Consider the following 20,052-nt stretch of genomic DNA (forward strand, 5'->3'; position numbering starts at 1 on the left):
GTGACCTGTGCTCGCACACAGGCTTCTTGGTGGCGGCAGCAGCAGCCTTAGCGTCTCATGCCTGTCTCTGGGGTCCGCGCTGTTAGCCGCGGCTCACACCTGTGTCTGGAGTTCCTTTAAACAGCGTTCTTAATCCCCTCTCCTCGCGCACCAGGAAACAAAGAGGGAAGAACTATTCTCTTGCCTCTTCGGCAGGTCCAGACTTTTCCCTGACTCCCTCCTGGCTAGCTGTTGTGCACTAACACCCTGCAGGCTGTGATCACGCCGCCAGTCCTTTCCCTGGGATCAGGCCGAAGCCCAAGCCTCAGCTCCCAGCCCTGTCCGCCCCGGCGGGTGAGCAGACAAGCCTCTCGGGCTGGTGAGTGCTGGTCGGCACTGATCTTCTGTGTGGGAATCTCTCCGCTTTGCCGTCCACACCCTAGTGGCTGTGCTCTCCTCCAGGGCGCCGAAGCTTCCCCCCCCGGCCACCTACAGTCTCCACCCGCGAAGGGGCTTCTGGTTTGTGGAAATCTTTCCTCCTTCACGACTCCCTCCCACTGGTGCAGGTCCCGTCCCTATTCTTTTTTCTCTGTTTCTTCTTTTTTTCTTTTGCCCTACCCAGGTACGTGGGGAATTTCTTGCCTTTTGGGAGGTCTGAGGTCTTCTGCCAGCGTTCAGTAGGTGTCCTGTAGCAGTTGTTCCATGTGTAGATGTATTTCCTGATGTATCTGTGGGGAGGAAGGTGATCTCCGCATCTTACTTTTCTGCCATCTTCCCCCTCTCTCCCCAAAATTAACTTATTTTTAACTTTACTTTAAAAATGTTTACAAACCCTTATTTTTAGTTCTGCTTATTTTATTTTTGTTACAATTCCTTGTACGGAATTCATTACAAATATTAATAGATTCATATGGACTTGCATTAGTCCCCAGCACCAATCTCCAGCAAATTGTTCAAATTATCAAGTTTTAGTTTTTTCATCTGTAAATTGGGCCTAATAAGAATTGTTGTGTTGATTAAATGGGGCTATATATGGAAAGCATCAATCACAATATCTGACACATATGTTCTCCATGTGCTGGGAATGTTCACAACTTCTGCTATTTGAGTATTGTAGCACACATATAGCTCACATATGGCTGTGCAAACTGAAGTAACCCAGTATATTTTCTAAATAAATATGTGCACCCAGTACCTCCACAAGAAATATGTGTATAATATTTCTAGAATGTGGAATAACCATATGTATTTTGGAAAAACCAAACCAAACCTGGTATACAAATCTGAAGCACATGACTTTTCATACACATGACATAGAAAATAGCAGCTCAAAGCAAATTTACAAATTAAAACGTTGACTTTATATAAAGATATAGTAAAACGTTTGATATACAATTAGACAAATTACAAAATATTTGATATATTACAGTATGGTGCTTCTTTTATTTACATGGAAGTGTTTTTAAAACTCCACAAGTTCCATTTCCCTAAATAAATATATGCAATATATTTTTAATCACAAAATATATGACTGATAAATGAGAAAGTGTTATTTTTGTAGCCTTGAAGATTAATCAGTTGTTTATCAATTAGGATATAACGAGTAATTCAAGAGAAGAAGGTCAAGATGGTGGATTAGGAGGACATGGAGTTCATCTCTCCTCACAAATGCATCAAGAATACACCTATGAATGGGACAATTCTCACAGAACACCAGCAGAATACTAATAGAGGACCTTGGACACCTTGGACAAGAAATATCCCCATGTAACTGGGTAGAATAAAAGAAAGAAGGGAAAAAGAAGAGGAAAGGGAGCAGATTGGGACCAGTGCCCCTGGAGTGGGGAGATGAAGGAGAGGAGAAGTTCTTGCATCTGGGGGAGCCCCCTCACCAGCAGAGAGATCAGTTGGGATAGAAAGGGAGCTTCAGGGGCTATTGGAGGAGAGTGCAGCAACTGGTCTGTGGCAGGCAGGACAGAGTGAGACCTACACAGATGGTTCATTACACTGACCTGGACACCCCAGCCTGACACATGTGTGCACCAGTTTGGACGGGGACTGGGTGCTGGAAAGTGGAGTTTGGAGAGCAAATCTGTGAAGACAATGGCCTTTGGCTACGAGGAGATAGCCTGAGGGGATGGGAGTAAGGAAATCCATAGAAGCAAAGTGCCATTTGTAAGTGACATGCAAGGCGTGGGACCACCATTGCAGCCTCTCTCCTCACACTCTGGCCCCTGCCTCCCCAGGCACTAAGAAGGGACCCCATCAGGGAAGACTCTCTCATGCCTGTGGCTGCTGGCTCCCCTACATGCCCATCACTCCTGGGGGTCCCACAACGATGGTCACTGCATGCCTCTGCATGCTTTCTTCACCAGGTTGGACTCGTGCTCCAGGGCAGCCTCGGGGGAAGAACCCTGTGGGTGACCCACACACAAAGATGGGGCTGAAACCACAGCTGAGCCCCAGAGGCCATGCAACTAAGGAAGAAAAGCTGAAATCTCTCCTCACAACTGTGCAAACTGCAAATTGACACCCCCTTGACTGGCTTTGTAAACTTAGCACATACATAACATCTGAACAGACAACGAGTTCTCACACAGCTGAGACAGGCCTAGATTTAGCATTTGTAGACTATGTGGGCACATACACATGGGGAATGGGCCAGGCCAGAGTCTGAGCTTCCCCCATAGCACCCACAGTGTGTCCAGATCCATGATTACTGTAATCTTGGGACTTGACTTCAGTGTATCTATCCTGGTGGCCTGGTGAAACAACATCTAAAAGACAACAGGGCCAATTGCCAGCATACCCACAGTTAAGGTAGGGCCAAAAGCAGTGCCAACAACAGTGTAATCTGAGAGCTCAGTGGGTGACACAACAGAGAACACCCAGAGTTGAACAGCTCCAGAAGAGGAATACTCAGTGGCTTCCCTCTCAGTGGGAATGCTCCAATCCCTTGAACTACAAATCAGAAACACAGCTAAGAAACAGATCTGGGAGTCTCTACTTCAACAACTAGGGAGCAGACCCCACCTCTGACAGAGCAGTGACAAACACAAAGGAGAGGCCCTGCTCAATGTCCAGTGCAGGCTCTGGTCACCACAACAAAAATTGTTAAAACCATGCAGACTACACAGGGATGTTCCCACATAATAGAGCACTCCAAGACAGTCTGAGGATCAGGCATCAGGAGGAAAACCCCCCAGACCATTTAGCCTTGAAGGCCAGCAGGGTTTGAGTGCAGGAGCTCCACAGGGCTGGGAGACTACACTCTTGGAGGGCACACACAAGATCTCACTTGCATGGGACCCAGAAGAAAGCAGTACCTCCAAGGGAACCTGGGCTACACCTACCTAGGGGTCTTAGAGGGATACCTGGGGAGTCAAAAGTCAATTGTCAGTCACAGTGAGGGCAAGGACACAGATAGCAGATGTCCCAGGGAATATTGATTGAACTGAGATCACCCAGAGGTGCACATCTTAGCACCAAGACTCAGACTCATAGAACAAGCTGCAGTCCCCAGAGCTGGAAAGACTCAGAGCAAACAACCACCAAGATAAGAACACAGCCCCACCCATCAGAAGACAGGCTGCTGAAAGTTGTACTGAGCTCACAACCACCACAAAACACACTCCATGACAGGGCCATGACAATCAGAGGGACAGGACCAGCTCCACCCGCCAGAGGGAAGGCACAAGGACATCCCACCAGGAAGCCTCCACAAACACCAAACCAACCTCACCCACCAAGGGGCAGACACCAGAAGCAAGAGGAACTATGATCCTGCAGCCTGTGGAAAGGAGGTTACAAACACAGAAAGTTAGACAAATTGAGATGACAGAGAAATATGTTGCAAAGCAAGGAACAAGATAAAAACCCACAGGAACAACTAAGCGAAGAAGAGATAGGCAATCTATCTGAAAAAGAACTCAGAGTAATGATAGTAAAGATGATCTAAAATCTTGGAAAATGCGTGGAGGCACAGATCTAAGATACAAGAAATGTTTAACAAGGAGCTAGAAGATTTAAAGAACAAGCAGAGATGAAAAATACAATAACTGAAATGAAATACTGTAAAAGGAATCAATAGCAGAATAACTGAGGCAGAAAAATGAATAAGTGAGCTGGAAGACACAGTGGTGGAAATCACTGCCGCAGAACAGAATAAAGAAAAAAGAATGAAAAGAAATGAGGACAGTCTCGGAGACCTCTGGGACAATATTATGTGCACCAATATTCATATTATTGTGGTCCCAGAAAGAGAAGAGAAAGAGAAAGAGCCTGTAAAAATATTTGAAGATATTATAGCCCAAAACTTCCCTAATGTGAGAAAGGAAACATTAACTCAAGTCCAAGAAGCACAGAGAATCCCATATAGGATGAATCCAAGGAGGAACACACTGAGACACATACTAATCAAACTGACAAAAATAAAGACAAAAAATAAATTAGTTAAAACTAACAAGGGAAGGGCAACAAATAATATACAAGGGAATTCCAGATAAGGTTCAGCTGATTTTTTAGCAGAAACTCTTCAGGCCAAAATAGAGTGGCACAATAAATTTCAAGTGATGAAAGGGAAAAACCTACAACCAAGGATAATTTACCTAACAAAGCTCACATTCAGATTCGACAGAGAAATCAAAAGCTTTACAGACAAGCAAAAGCTAAGAGAATTCATCACCACCAAACCAGCTCTACAACAAATACTGAAGGAACTTCTCTAGGTGGGAAACAGAAGAAAAGAAACCAAAAGAGGAAGGGAAGAAAAAAGACCTCCAAAAAAAACCCCAAAACAATTAAGAAAATGGCAATAGGTACACACATATTGAAAATTACCTTAAAGGTAAATGGATGAAATACTCTAACCAAAAGACATAGATTAGCTGAATGGATACAAAGACAAGACCCATATATATGCTGTCTAGAAGAGACCTACTTTAGACCTAGGGACACCTACAGACTGAAAGTGAGGGGATGGAAAGAGATATTCCATGCAAATGGAAATCAAAAGAAAGCTGGAGTAGCAATACTCGTATCAGACAAAATAGACCTTAAAATAAAGACTGTAACAAGAGACAAGGAAGGACACTACATAATGATCAAGCAATCAATCTAAGAAGAAGATATAACAATTGTAAATATATATGCAGCCATGGTAGGAGCACCTCAATATATAAGGTAAATGTTAACAGCCGTAAAAGGGGAAATCAAAAATAACACAATAATAGTAGGAGCTTTAACACCCCATCAACTGACAGATCATTGAGACAGAAAATTAATAAGGAAACACAAACCTTAAAAGACACATTAGACCATAGAGACTTAGTTGAGATCTATAGGACATTCCATTCCAAAGAAGCATAATATACTTCCTTCTCAACTGCACATGGAATATTCTCCAAGATAGATCACATCTTGGGTCACAGGTAAAGGCTTCATAAATTTAACACAATTGAATTTATACTGAGCACTTTTTCAACCACAATGCTATGAGATTAGAAATCAATTACAGGAAAAAGAAAACTTAAAAAAACGCAAACATATGGAGACTAAACAATATGTTACTGAACAACCAGTGGATCACTGAACAAATCAAAGAGGAAATCAAAAAATACCTAGAAGCAAACAAGAATGAAAACACAGTGATCCAAAACCTATGGGATGCAAGAAAACAGTTCTAAGAGGGAAGTTTATAGCAATGCATTCTTACCTCAGGATACAAGAAAAATATCAAATAAACAACGTAGACTTACACATAAAGCAACTAGAGAAAGAAGAACAAACAAAAGCTAAAGTTAGTAGAAGGAAAGAAACCATAAGGGTCAGAGTGGAAACAAATAAAATAGAAAGAAAAAAAAATAGCAAAGATCAATGAAACTAAAAGCTTGTTCTTTGGGAAGATAAACAAAATCAATAAAACTTTAGCCAGACTCATCAAAAAATATATATATATATATAACTCAAATCAATAAAATTTAGAAATGAAAAAAGAAGTTCCAGCTGACACCACAGAAATACAAAGGATCATAAGAGACTACTACAAGCAAATCTATTCCAATAAAATGGACAACCTAGAAGAAATGGAAGAATACTTTGAAAGGCACAACATTCTAAGACTGAAGCAGGAAGACATAGAAAATATGAACATACCAACCACAAGTACTGAAATTGAAATTGTAATTAAAAATCTTCCAACAAAGAAAAGTCAAGAACCAGAGTTCACAGGTGAATTCTATCAAACATTTATAGAAGAGTTAACACCTATCCTTCTCAATCTATTCCAAAATATTGCAGAGGAAGGAACTCTCTCAAGCTTATTCTATGAGGCCACCATCACCCTGACATAAAACCCAGACAAAGATATCACAAAAAAAGAAAATTACAAGCCAATATCACTGATGAATATAGATGCAAAAATCCTTAACAAAATACTAGCAAACTGAATCCAACAACATATTAAAAGATCACACACCCTGATCAAGTGGGATTTATCCCAGGGATGCAAAGATTTTTCAATATCTACAAATCAATCATTATGATACACCACATCAACAAATTGAAGAATAAAAACCATATCATCATCTCAGTATATGCAGAAAAGGCTTTTGACAAAAATCAACACCAATTTATGATAAAAACTCCCCAGAAAGTGGGCATAGAGGGCACCTACCTCAACATAATAAAGGCCATATTCAACAAAACAAACAGCAAACATCATTCTCAATGGTCAAAAACTGAAAACATTTCCTCTAAGATCAGGAACAAGACAAGGATGTCCACACTCTCCACTTTTATTCAACATAGTTTTGGAAGTCCTACCCACAGCCATCAGAGATGAAAAAGAAATAAAAGGAATCCAAATTGGAAAAGAAGAAGTAAAACTGTCACTGTTTGCAGATGACATAATATTATACATAGAAAATTCTAAAGAGGCTATGAACAAACTACTAGAGCTCATCAATGAATTTGGTAAAGTTGCAGGATACAAAATTAATGCACCTAAATCACTTGCATTCCTACACACTAACAATGAAACATCAAAAATAGAAATTAAGGAAACAATCCAATTTACTATCACATCAAAAAGAATTAAATACCTACAAATTAAACTACTTAAGGAGGCAAAAGACTTGTACTCAGAAAACTTAAAGATAATGATGGAAGAAATCAAAGATGATGCAAACAGAAGAAGAGACATACCATGTTTTTGTGTTAGAAGAATCAGTATTGTCAAAATGACTAAACAAACCAAAGTAATCTACAAGTTCAATGCTACCCTTATCAAATTACCAATGGTATTTTTCACAGAATTAGATAAAAAATTTTTACAATTTGTATGGAGATACAAAAGACCCCAAATAGCCAAGGCAATCTTGAGAGAGAAAAACGGATCTGGAGAAATCAGACTCCCTGACCTCAGACTATACTACAAAGCTACAGCAGTATAGTACTGTGTGGTACTGGCACAAAAAAATAAATATAGATCAGTGGAACAGGATAGAAAGCCCAGAGAAAAGGATAGAAAGCCCAGAGAAAAACCCATGCACCTATGGTCACCTGATCTATAACAAAGGAGACCAGAATATACAGTGGAGAAAATACAGCCTCTTCAATAAGTGGTGCTGGGAAAACTGGAGAGCTACATGTAAATGAATGAAATTAGAACATACCCTAACCCCATACACAAAAATAAACTCAAAATAATTAAAGACCTAAATGTAAGCCTGTATATTATATAACTCTTAGAGGGAAACAGGCAGAACACTCTGATGTAAATTGCAGCAAACTCTTTTTCAATCCACCTCCTAGATTAGTGAACATGAAAATAAAACAAAAAAAAGGGACCTAATTAAACTTAAACACTTTTGCACAGAAAAGGAAACCAACCACAAAAAGGAAAAAAGAAAAAAGAAAAAAACACAGACTGGGAAAAAATATTTACAAATGAAGTGACCGACAACAGATTAATCTATAAAATACACAAATAGCTCATGCAACTCAGTATCAAAAAAACAAACAACCCAATCAAAACAAAATGGGCACAAGATCTAAATAAACATACAGATGGACAAGAGGAACATGAAAAGATGCTCAATATCACTAATTATTAGAGAAATGCAAATCCAAACTACAATGAGTTACCACCTCACACCAGTTAGAATGGTCATCATCAAAAAATCTACAAATAATAAATGCTGGAGGGGGTGTGGAGAAAGGGAACCCTCCTACACTGTTGGTGGGAATGTAAATTGGTACAGCCACTATGGAGAACAGTATGGAGATTCCTTAAAAAAAACTAAAGATAAAGCTACCTTATGATCCAGTATTCCCACTCCTTAGCATATATCCGGAGAAAGCCATACTTTGAAAGGATACATCACCTCAATGTTCACTGCAGCACTATTTACAATATCCAGGGCATGGAAGCAACCTAAATATCCATTGACAGAGGAATGGATAAAGAAGATGTGGTACGTATATACAATGCAATATTACTCAACCATAAAAAGAATGAAATAATGCCATTTGCAGTGACAGGGATAGACTTAGAGATTGTCATACTGCGTGAAGTAAGTCAGACAAAGACAAATATCATATGATATATGTCAGATATCATATGTGGAATCTAAAAAAATGGTACAAATGAATGTATTTACAAAACAGAAATGTCACAGATGTAGAAGACAAACTTATGGTTACCAAAGAGGAAGGGGAGGATGGACAAATTGGAAAATTGGGATTGACATATACACACTACTATATATAAAATAGATAACTAATAAACACCTACTGCATAGCACAGGGAACTCTATTCAATACTCTGTCATGACCCATACAGGGATAGAATCTAAAAAAGAGTGGATATATGTATAACTGATTCACTTTGTTGTACAGCAGAAACTAACACAACATTGTAAATCACCTATACTCCAATTACAAAAATAATTTAAAGAAAGAGGAATTCAAAATTTAAGAGATAGAAAGATGACAAATGAGATTAACCAAAGTTAAATTCAATTATACTGACATTTTACAGATATGATGTTGTGCTTAACACTGATTATTGCTGGAATAAGTACTGACCTTTCACCTTTTCAAATGCTTAACAATAAACGATATACTATATGTTATTTCACATCAAACCAATTTATGGGCAACTCTCAGGGTGAGGATCATTGCATTGGCTTCATTGATGGAGAATTTGAGATTGGAAGGTTTCATTGCTTGGACGTAAAGATGTAGCTGAGACAAGACCTAACGCTAAGTCTTGAATTTTATTTCCAGAATCTTCTACTACATTAGAGAGAGATTGAAATAAATGCAACAACAAATTTTTAATTATCTTTTATCCCTCCCAATGAAATCAGGAAATATTTAATTAATTGAACCTACAGTTAAATGTTAAAGCTTTGGATCTCATAAATATCCAAATACATATGCTACATATAATTAAATATCATTTTTAAGTATTAGTCCTAACAAAAACAGATATTTTCTAAATAAAATGTGTCTGTTAGATTGTTTCTACCAGTTTTCTTATATATATAATTCATTGACTTGTTTGTGTCCTCATGTTATTCAATAGTTTTTGTATATATACTACGTGCTTATTTGAAAAGTGAATATACAAATCCATTTGTAATATAGTATAGAATGAAATATGAGCCTAAGTTTTTCAGTTTTGTATTATCTATTTCAATATTTAATCTTGGGCAAAGTTTGATAAAATCATTCTGTAAAATTGTGATTTCTCTAAAACAATTCCTAAACTAAAAATATTATACTGAATATATACAAATATATATGATTTTTGACCATGTTTTATCTACAAAAATGCAATTTATATGTGTATATGTATTTATATACACATAAACTTTTAAAATGGAAATAAATTTACAAGGATAGAAACAAAAATTATATAAGCAATTTTGTTACTGTTGCCAACTAAAGAATGTCACTCACCATCAGGTTCTACAGGAATGAAGTCACTAGCCAATGCAGTTGCTGGCCTTTTACATATCCTGAAAGGAGTTCAGGGATGAGATCAGGAATGAGGCACTCTGTGCTCTGGGAAAGTTTGGCTGAACAGGACTTCAGATAGTTAGGTATTTTCAGGAGCAAATTTTAGGAAACCAATTTCTTGCATCTTCTCATACCTAGAAAAGCACTATAATCACTTAATGGAGACATCTGCTCTTGCGACTAGCAGCAACCTTTTACCGAGATGTATGCTTCATTGCATGTACCCCATTTACCAAAGTCATATAAATACACTGACCTCCTCCGCTAACTCTTCGGAGCAATTCCTCAGAGCTATCTGAGTGTCTGTCTCCCAGGCTATAGTCCTCAGTCAACCCCAAATAAAACTGAACTTACAGCTCTCATTTTATGCATTTTTTGTTTTTCCTTTTTTTCAGTCAACAGTGTCCATTTTCAAATGTAGCAATATCTAGTTCATATTAGTTAAAAACTACTAACAAACTTAAAGATTGTGCTGCAAAATGAATACAATATTTATGATAAACTCTAATGTAAATATCAGTCACATGTTTCAGAAATGCTGACCAAAATCTCATGATCATTTCATAATTTGTATTTGTGAGATGGCAGCTTCTGTCTGAATTTCTGCTACTATTAGGAAGTAAATAATTAATGATAAGATGTGTAGTTATGCTCAAGTTTTCTTCCAAATGACAGTATCAGCTTTTAAAGCATACTCTCATCAGGAAGAAAACCCTGAGTTACATTGTTTGGGACCCTTACATGGAAATTGGGACTATTTGGAAAAGGAAAATTAAATTTCAATTATTTATGAGTAAACCTGCATAGATACACTTGATTAAAAAAATCATACTCTGAAAATGTTCAGAATAAACTCTTTAAATTTCCATGCAAAGCTCTTAGCAGATGCTTTCCCATGAAACTCTTCTCTCTATGGTAAATTTCATATCTTTCATTATCTGACACTTTTACACAACTTTTTCTTAAAACTTATAAAAAAATAGGACTTAAAAGTCTTCATTTAAAAACAGTATATTCTGTGGAGTCTCAAAGTCCATAAACATAAAATTTGTAACTATCATGGAGACATTTAACAAATAGCAGCAATGTATTATGAGTTTTCTGAGGAAGTAAACTATAAAGAGGAAATCATGATCACAGTCTCATAGCTGAAAAAATAGCAAGTTGAATTTATTGCAATTCTTCCTATAAATTCATTTCCTCTCATAATTGTCATTTGTGAATGCATTTATTAGCATATAAATTTAGATGATGATTATGACAACAATTTTTTTAAAAAATTTTGTAAATAATACATATTAAATTGTAAGAAAATAATAAAAGTGAAATGTAAATTCATTGTTGTCACCTGTGCTCATAACATTTTATCCAAAATTGGAAATTTATAAGTCATTCTAGTTCAAACCTTTTATATTTTGATGAAATAAAAAATGCAGCCTAGAATGATTAAGTGATATGTCCAATGTTCTTACAAGTACTTATTGTTTACATATCAGTTAGAGTAGCATTCAGTGCAGACATAGATTAAATGGGTTCCTAAACATAAGAAGTTATTTAAGTTCCTGTATCTCAAAGACATTGCAGACATTAAATACTTTTATAGTGTTCTACTCTTTCTTTCTAGTGCCTGTTGACAACTTAATAGAACTGAAACAGAGCACATTCAGTTAGCCAATGAACCCTGATTTATTTCTAAGAGTCTAGCAGTGAATGAAATATATGTTGGCCATTAAGAATGTGGGCTCTGGAATCAGACTGCTTGTCTTCAAATCTCAGCTCTCTTACTTTCTAGCATGAGATAATATATATATGGTTAGAATTTTGGATGTCAGAACCAGACTGTCTGGATGTGAATATAAGCTTCACAATTTATTAGCTGTGTAGCCTAGAGCAATTTACAAAATCCTCTGTACATCAATTTTTCTCTTTTGACAAAATGGAAAATATAGTAGTACCCACTTCATATAGTTTGTTATTCACTTAAAATTAGTTAATGTGTATAAATCCCTTAGAACAGTACCTAACTCCACCCGTCCACCTCAATAACTATATGCTAGTTTCAGTAATATCTATCAGACACGTAAGACACTTAGTACAATGCCTGACAAATATTTAGTGCTCATTAAACATTAGCTCTTGTTATTTCATTTACTTTAAAACAAATAAGTGCTTATCATGAGTCAGGAAACTTGTGGATCCTTGGGATACCTTAGTAAACTAAATATTTCCACTATTCTGCTAACATTTATTAGTGAAAATAGAAATTACACAAAAAGCCTAATTTAAAAGCAAATAATAAGTTAGAGTGTGATAAGGGATACAGGTAAAAAACATGTAGAGAAGGGCAAGGGGGTTGAGAGAGTCAGGGAAATGGTACAGGTTGCAATATTAAATACACTGCTCAAAGGAGTCCTAGTGACATGGTAACATTTGTGCAAACTCAGATGTGAGCCTTGTAGATATTTGGGGGAAAAGCATTCAAGACATAGGCTTTTTGGTAAAAAGTGCCTGCTACAAAGTGTCTGCTCACTCTATGTCAATAATGTGGAAAGAAGGCCAGTATGGTTGAAGGAGAGTGAGCAGAATAGAAACAATCAGGACTGGATTAAAAGATGTGACTGGGAGAAATCAAGCAGGACCTTACAGGGTCTCGTAGGTTTTGCTTTTGTGAAGTGAGAATCACTGCACAGTTTTGAGCAGAATAGTGATATGATCTGAATTGCATTTTAAATGGACCCCTCTGACTTCTGTATTAAGGAGAGATTCTCAGATGTCAAGGATAGAAGTTGGGAGATGTGCTAGGAGACTATTGAAGAAATACAGGCTAGAGACATTGACTGTTCCAACCACAGATGTGCTGGAATAGGGGAGTTGGAAAGAATTAGTCAGGTTCTGGATATATTTTGAAAGTAGAGACCATAGGATTCTCAAACAGATTTGATATAGCAGAATAAGGGATGTCAAGAATGATCTGTGATTTTTTGGTCTAACATCTCTATTGGTACAGTTGTCATTGATTGAGAAGGAAAGACTGTGAGAAGAGTAGGTTTGTGGGGGTGGGGGAAGACCAGAAATTCAATTTTAGACCTGAAAAGATTTAAATGTCTATTAGTCATCCAAGTGGAGATGTCAAGAAGGCAATGTAATATACCTGCGAGTCTGGAGTTCATGAGAGAGTTCTGAGATGGAAATTTAACAGATAATAAAAATCAGGAGAATTGACAAGATTGGAAAATGTTATAGCTATTGAAAATAAGGGAGTCAAAGTCTGAGCCCTGGGACAATTTAAACCGAAGAGATTTGGGAGTAAAGGAAGAACCACCATGAAAAATGGAGAATGAATGACCTGTAAAATAGGAGGGAAACTGAGGTTTTGGTGCCATGAAAGCCAAAGGAAGAACATGCAGTAAGGGGGATTAGGAATCAACTATGTCAAATATTGGTGATGAAAGCACTAATCAAGTTGAGCACTGAAATTTGAAAGTATGTTTAGCAATATTGTGGACATAAGTGACTTTAACAAAAGCATTCAATGTTGTGGTTTTAACAAGAATATGGACAGTAAACAAAGACAACTCTTTTGAGACGGTTTGCTATGAAAGGGAGTAAATAAGTGGAGTAGTAATTGATGGACAAAGCAGCAAAAAAGATGGACTGTAAGGATGGGAGAAATAATGGGTTATTTCTATGCTGACAGGAATGTTAGAATAGAAAGTGTAAATGGCATGATGTAGAAAAGAGGGAAGGATTACAGACACACATAATCAAGTAGGTGGTAGGATACAGGATCCCATGTATAAATAGAGAATTGTCCTTAGATAGCAGAAGGTAGGAAGATAGAGCTCATGAACGTAGATGTGAGTAGGTGGGTGAATGCAGTTTGGTGGTTCTAGAAGATTTCTTCAAATTACCTTAATTTTCTTCAGTTAAGTAAGCAGTAATACCATCATCTGAGAATGCAGATCATCTGAGGCATATTGGAGGTTTCAGGAAAAAGGAAAACATGTAAAATAGTCATCTGAAGGAGTGAAAAAATGAGTAAGGAATGTAGAATATGACGGCCTGACAGCAGCAAAGTCCTGTTGTTGCTCACTCAGCTGAATGAGTATGGTGCAAAGATTGTGAGCTACATCTAACCATCACTGTGGTTCTACAACAGAGTGAGAGATGGGCAAGGGAAGTCAAGGTTTTCAGGCAGGAGTGATTATAGTGATTAACAATGAAATATAAAGTGAGTTAAGAGGGGAATCCAGACTTGAAGAGGTTTAGAAGATGAAAACATGGTAGTATCAATGTTCCAGGAGGTGTGGAAGGATTACTGGATTCAGGGCACCTGAAGATTGGAAACAAAAAGATAAAAAGTAATTGGTCAGAGAATGGAACACATGACACTGACATTATGGAGTGTGTGTTGAATTATTGGAAATATCAAGATCTTGGTAATGACCATGGAAGTCAGAGGCTGAGGTAATGGTGGAAAACAAGATCATGAGAGAAAAGAATTTCAAGAACTGAAATAACAGGGAATTGGAAAAATAATTTATGTTTACTTTGAAAACACCGTGATTTAAAAGAGAAGTAGTACTGAAGAGAACCAGGAAATATTTTTAGCAATATTACTCTTTACTCTCTCAAACTTCTATGAAATTTTGAATCTGGAAGAAATGATGATACCTTGGGATTTACATTTATATTCTCAAACAATGATAATCAGATTTGAATAAAATAAAACTATTAAGACTGGATATACTGAATACATATTATTGACATTTTGTTAGTTATCAGGAATACCGGGGAAAATGTGACCAGAGTGAAAAATCTCCCAAAGTAGATTCAGCACACTTGATGAAAAATAAATCTAAGAAATATATATTTTTATTTAAAGTTGAATTTATGAATATTAATAAAATCCTTTCCTTTCAAGTAATAAAATTTCCTAAAAGAAGAGTTATTTCATTCTATATAAATGGGCAATTAATGAATAAAAGTAAATCAAGAAGGCTTGATAACTGTAGTTAAAATTCATTACAAGCTACAATAAAGAATTGCATCAGGCTTCCCTGGAGGCGCAGTGGTTGAGAGTCCGCCTGCCAATGCAGGGGATGCGGGTTTGTGCCCCAGTCCGGGAGGATCCCACGTGCCGTGGAGCGGCTGGGCCCGTGAGCCATGGCCGCTGGGCCTGCGCGTCTGGAGCCTGTGCTCCATAGCGGGAGAGGCCACAACAGTGAGAGGCCTGTGTACCGCAAAAAAAAAAAAAAAGCATTGCATCAAACAGTAAAGTTGCATATGAACGTACTGTAGCATAAATGGCTTCATTTTGTATAAAATCTGTAAGAGATTTATACTGATTTGAGTACAGAACTAACCAAATTCTCCTTGGAGGTTTCAGCATCAAATAATAAAGATACTCTGAAGCATAAATTTCAAAACCTAGTTCAATTGACACTTGTGCACTGCATTTTAGATACAAAAATATTTGTGGCTAGTGAAGTGAGAAACATGACAGCTTGGGATATATATTTTTATTTCAGTAATTCTTTTGAACTCTGTAATGCTATTAATATTATGTAGAATCTTTTGACCAAAAGCAGCTTAAAAGATACTGTCCTTGAGTGTTTATAAAATGTTACATATAAATTCCATTTTATTGTTTTATTAACATCAATAACAACAGAAAATGTCAGTAAATAACTCATTTCAGATGTGTAGGTTTTAATGAAATGTCATTCCTTGCTGTCCCAATCCTGCCTTCTTTCCTGAAACGTAACAGGATTGAACCTGTATTTGCTGAACAACGAAAAAAGAGGGACTACTGTCAGTAGTTGTTTCTGATAGACTTTCCCCAAGACCTAGATTTACCATAAGCCTTACAGTGCCCTGCCAAGTCCCATCAAAGATCTGGTTCCCACCACCTCTGATATCATCACCTACAGCTCTTTTCTCTCTCTGTTCTAGGCACACTCCCATGACCTTCCAAATATTTGTTCACATGTGACCTGTTAAGTGATATAATTGGCTACAATAATCTGACATTATAAAATCTGCCTCTAACATTTTTATTTATTTATTTATTTATTTTTGCGGTACGCGGGCCTCTCACTGTTGTGGCCTCTCCCGTTGTGGAGCACAGGCTCTGGACACGCAGGCTCAGCAGCCATGGCTCACGGGCCTAGCTGCTCCGCGGCATGTGGGGTCCTCCCAGACCGGGGCACGAACCTGTGTCCCCTGCATCGGCAGGCGGACTCTCAACCACTGTGCCACCAGGGAAGCCCTCTAACATTTTTTAATCTCTCTCCCGCTTCTTTTTTTTTTCTACTTAGTGCCCATTACTAGCAACTTACTACAAATTTAATTTCTCTTGTTTATTTTCATTCCTCTCCACTAGAATGTAGGTTCCTTGAGATATAAAGTGTTTGTTCGATGTGAACATCAATTACCCAAATTTTAGAACAGTGTCTATCATGTAAAAATCAATAAGAAGTATTGAATTATTGAATATCAAAATTCTATAATCATTCTGAAGTTGAGTTTTCAGAATCATATCCTTTGGAAGATCTTAGAAGTTATTTAATCGTATTTTTATACTTTTAAAAATAGAAAAAAACTTTTGAACTTTTAAAGTTTACCCTAGTCCAGGGAACTGAAAAAATTTCCCATGGTCAGCCAGAATGTTAAAGACACAATAAGTACTAGATAACAGCTCCCATTCCCTTCAGGTAAAACTGATTTCAGGCTCCTCTGTTGCTTCACTGCTTGATAACAATGCCTACCTACTTTGGTAGGCTTCTACAAAATAACATAATCCATTCCACTCGACACAGTTGTTTCAGGAGTGGTTACATGCCAATCAAGATGAATTTTAGGATGGCTGCTAGGAAAGCACAGACAATAGTATTTTCTCCCGCTGGATATTTATAAAGCAATGTGTAGATTTGATTGCTACTGCTAGGTGCTAGGCCATCCTATCACCCTGAGAGTAATTTCTCTGACAATTTAAATGGCATAGCAGAAAGACAAAGATACTGTCTCCTGAGATAACAATGAGCCAATGGATCACCAAATTTTGAATTCTGTCCTATACATGGACTTCTACTTATATGAGCTAATAGGTTTTCTTTTTATTAAGAGAAAAGAAAAGAAGATTTTTCCTATATTCTTGGCACTTTTCTGTCCTGCCTTCCCCAATTCAGATTCTGGAAACCTCAGAAACCATGAAAGATGGAGTGTATAACTATTCATCAGGAAACAGAAGAAGGCAAACCTATGCCATTCCTAACTCCTGACTGCTAGTGGCTCACCTGCAGTAGATCAGATGGGAAAGGGGAGTTACTTCCAGTTCAGTGTGTGTGTCTGTGTGTGTGTGTGTGTGTGTGTGTGTGTGTGTATGTGTGCATGTGCATGTGTGTGTGTGCTGTGATTTATTTCATTGGCCTGGACAAAATAATTATTGATGCGAGGTTCTTACACTACCTAAGACTAACTAGAGAATTTATAAAAACCTCTCTAAATTAGCAGCCAGGAACATTAGCAGGCATTAAAATCAGAAATGCAGAAATATAAAAGTGATAAGAGATACAGGAATCAAAGACTCAGATTTATGAAGGTAATAGTCCCACCAAATAGACTTAAATTGACAGTAAATTTGCTGTGTGAATGTTTAATGTGTCATTATTTAGGTAAGTTTTCCAAGGAAAAAAGAAATATAAATAATAAGTGGCAAAAATCAATTTTGTAAATACTCTATTTTCTTTAATCCACCCCCCACACACACATATCTTAGAAGCCCAACCCCTTCAGCAGAAAGCTTTATAAAACACATTGTCATCTGAAAGGCTCTAAGGATTCAACGAGTAAAGACACCTAATCTTTTTTTTTTTTTGGTATGCGGGCCTCTCACTGTTGTGGCCTCTCCCGTTGCGGGGCACAGGCTCCAGACGTGCAGGCTCAGTGGCCATGGCTCACGGGCCTAGCCACTCCACACCATAAGAGATCTTCCCGGACCAGGGCACGAACCCGTGTCCCCTGCATTGGCAGGCGGACTCTCAACCACTGAGCCACCAGGGAAGCCCACCTCATCTTTCTTTAATGTAATCTTTTCTAAAAGTTTTGACAAAAGTATTTTTTTTTCCCCATGGAATATTTACCATCTTTGAGGTCATCAGTAGACCACAGAACAGGATTTGAAAAAGTTACAGGCAATTTCCTCAGCTAACTGTTTGCACATGACTTAACGTTGTCATATTACTCAATGTTCGATTACAGACTCCATTCTCTGAAATCAGGTAGTTTATGACCTCATTGGATATAGAAATCTGAGCATATCCCTTTTGACTTTTTTCTCTAAAACTTTCTCAAGAAGTTAGTTACAATGTAAAGCCTGTTATTCATCCTGTCAATGTCTAAATTCAGAAACATACAGAAAATTGATGACAACCTCAAATTAGTCTTAATATACATATTATGCTTTGGGGAATCAATGTAGATGTAAATTCCTATAATCTTCATATTTAAACCTCAGTATCATCAGGAAACAAATGTACAGGTAATGTTGCAGTTTTAACTGGTTTCCATATAGCTTGGTCCCCTTTGACCTATTTTCAATTTTCTTACAAATTCTCTTATTTCTCATTTTTTTCTTTGTTTTGCTAATGTTCCTTATTACTATTATAATAAAATCATTTTATATTTTCAGAAGAGTTGGAAAAATTGTATAATGAGTTCCTATTTACTCTTTACTTAGTTTCTCCTAAAGTTTGCATCTTATGTAAACAATAGTACACTTATCACAACTCAGAAGTTGCTTAGAATTGGTATAATATTGTGAACTAAATAAAGCTTTAATTCAGAATTCACTAGTTTTTTCACTAATTTTCTTATATTTTGTGTTCCAACATTTACTATATACCATGTTCTATGTTGCTTTTTCATCTTAGTGTTCTCCAGTTTTGCATTTTCAATGTTTGTTTATTTTTCATGGGCTCGACACGTTTGAAGTGTACTCTTCAAATATTTTGTACAATGTCCCCCAGTTTGGGTTTGTCTGCTATTTTCTCATGATTAACTGGATTAATGGATTTTGAGGGAAGAATACCACAGAAGTGAAATATCCATCTCATCACATCATCCCCATTCCTTTCTTTAATCCTAGCTTCCCTCAGTACTACTCTCACAAGCTTGATTTCTGAACTTGCTCTTGTTACAAGAACATCAACATATTCCAACTTCAGTAGGTATATTTTCCATGGATAAGGCTAGTATCTGGAATTAACACATTCTACCATTAACATCATGGTGCTTATTTGACCGGCATGACTTGAGACAATTTATAGTAAAACAATGTCATGATTTCTAACAGTATTTTGTAAGGATTCATGTTAGTCACTGATTTAATGTATCTAAGACTTACTTTCCCCTTTCCCATTACAGAAAACTGCAGATTTTATATAAAAATCTCAAAAAAGGATTGTGTTTAATTATTAACCCAAATGATTGACATAAATTGGTAAATTCCCTTGAAAACCTAGACAACTCTTATTTAATATAAAAGTTTCATAATAAAAAATGAATTCAATGCCATATATTTTAATAATTGCTTCTCAAAATTTTTGAGCTAAATTAGAAAATCTATAATCAAGTGGATAAAATGCAAAAGTGCTATGATTCCAGTTAAGTTTCCTCTAAAAGTTATTTTGAATATTATGCTATATTGAGACTGATTGAAAGATAAGAACTACTTCTCATTAAGTCAAATTAGGTATAATGGGGAACCACTTATCCTTCTATTACTTACAATTTTTCTTTCTTTTTTTTTTTCTGAGTTCTCACATGTACATAGATATACACTTCTTTTCTGACTTGAAATAAAAACATTTCGAAAATATAGTAATGTATTATACATGTTCATCACTTTAGTTAAATGATGAAATATTTAATCATGTAACCTTTTGTAATGTGGGAGATGGCTTATTTCAATACATAAGTACAGAAAAGAAATTAAAAGGTAGGTTATATAAAATTTAGATACAATTCTCCAACTTGTATATAAAA

The sequence above is a fragment of the Delphinapterus leucas genome, chromosome 18, assembly GCF_059928025.1.
Source record: "Delphinapterus leucas isolate spDelLeu-1000000601 "Yukka" chromosome 18, BTC_Dleu_Yukka2, whole genome shotgun sequence".
Taxonomy (NCBI): Eukaryota; Metazoa; Chordata; class Mammalia; order Artiodactyla; family Monodontidae; genus Delphinapterus; species Delphinapterus leucas.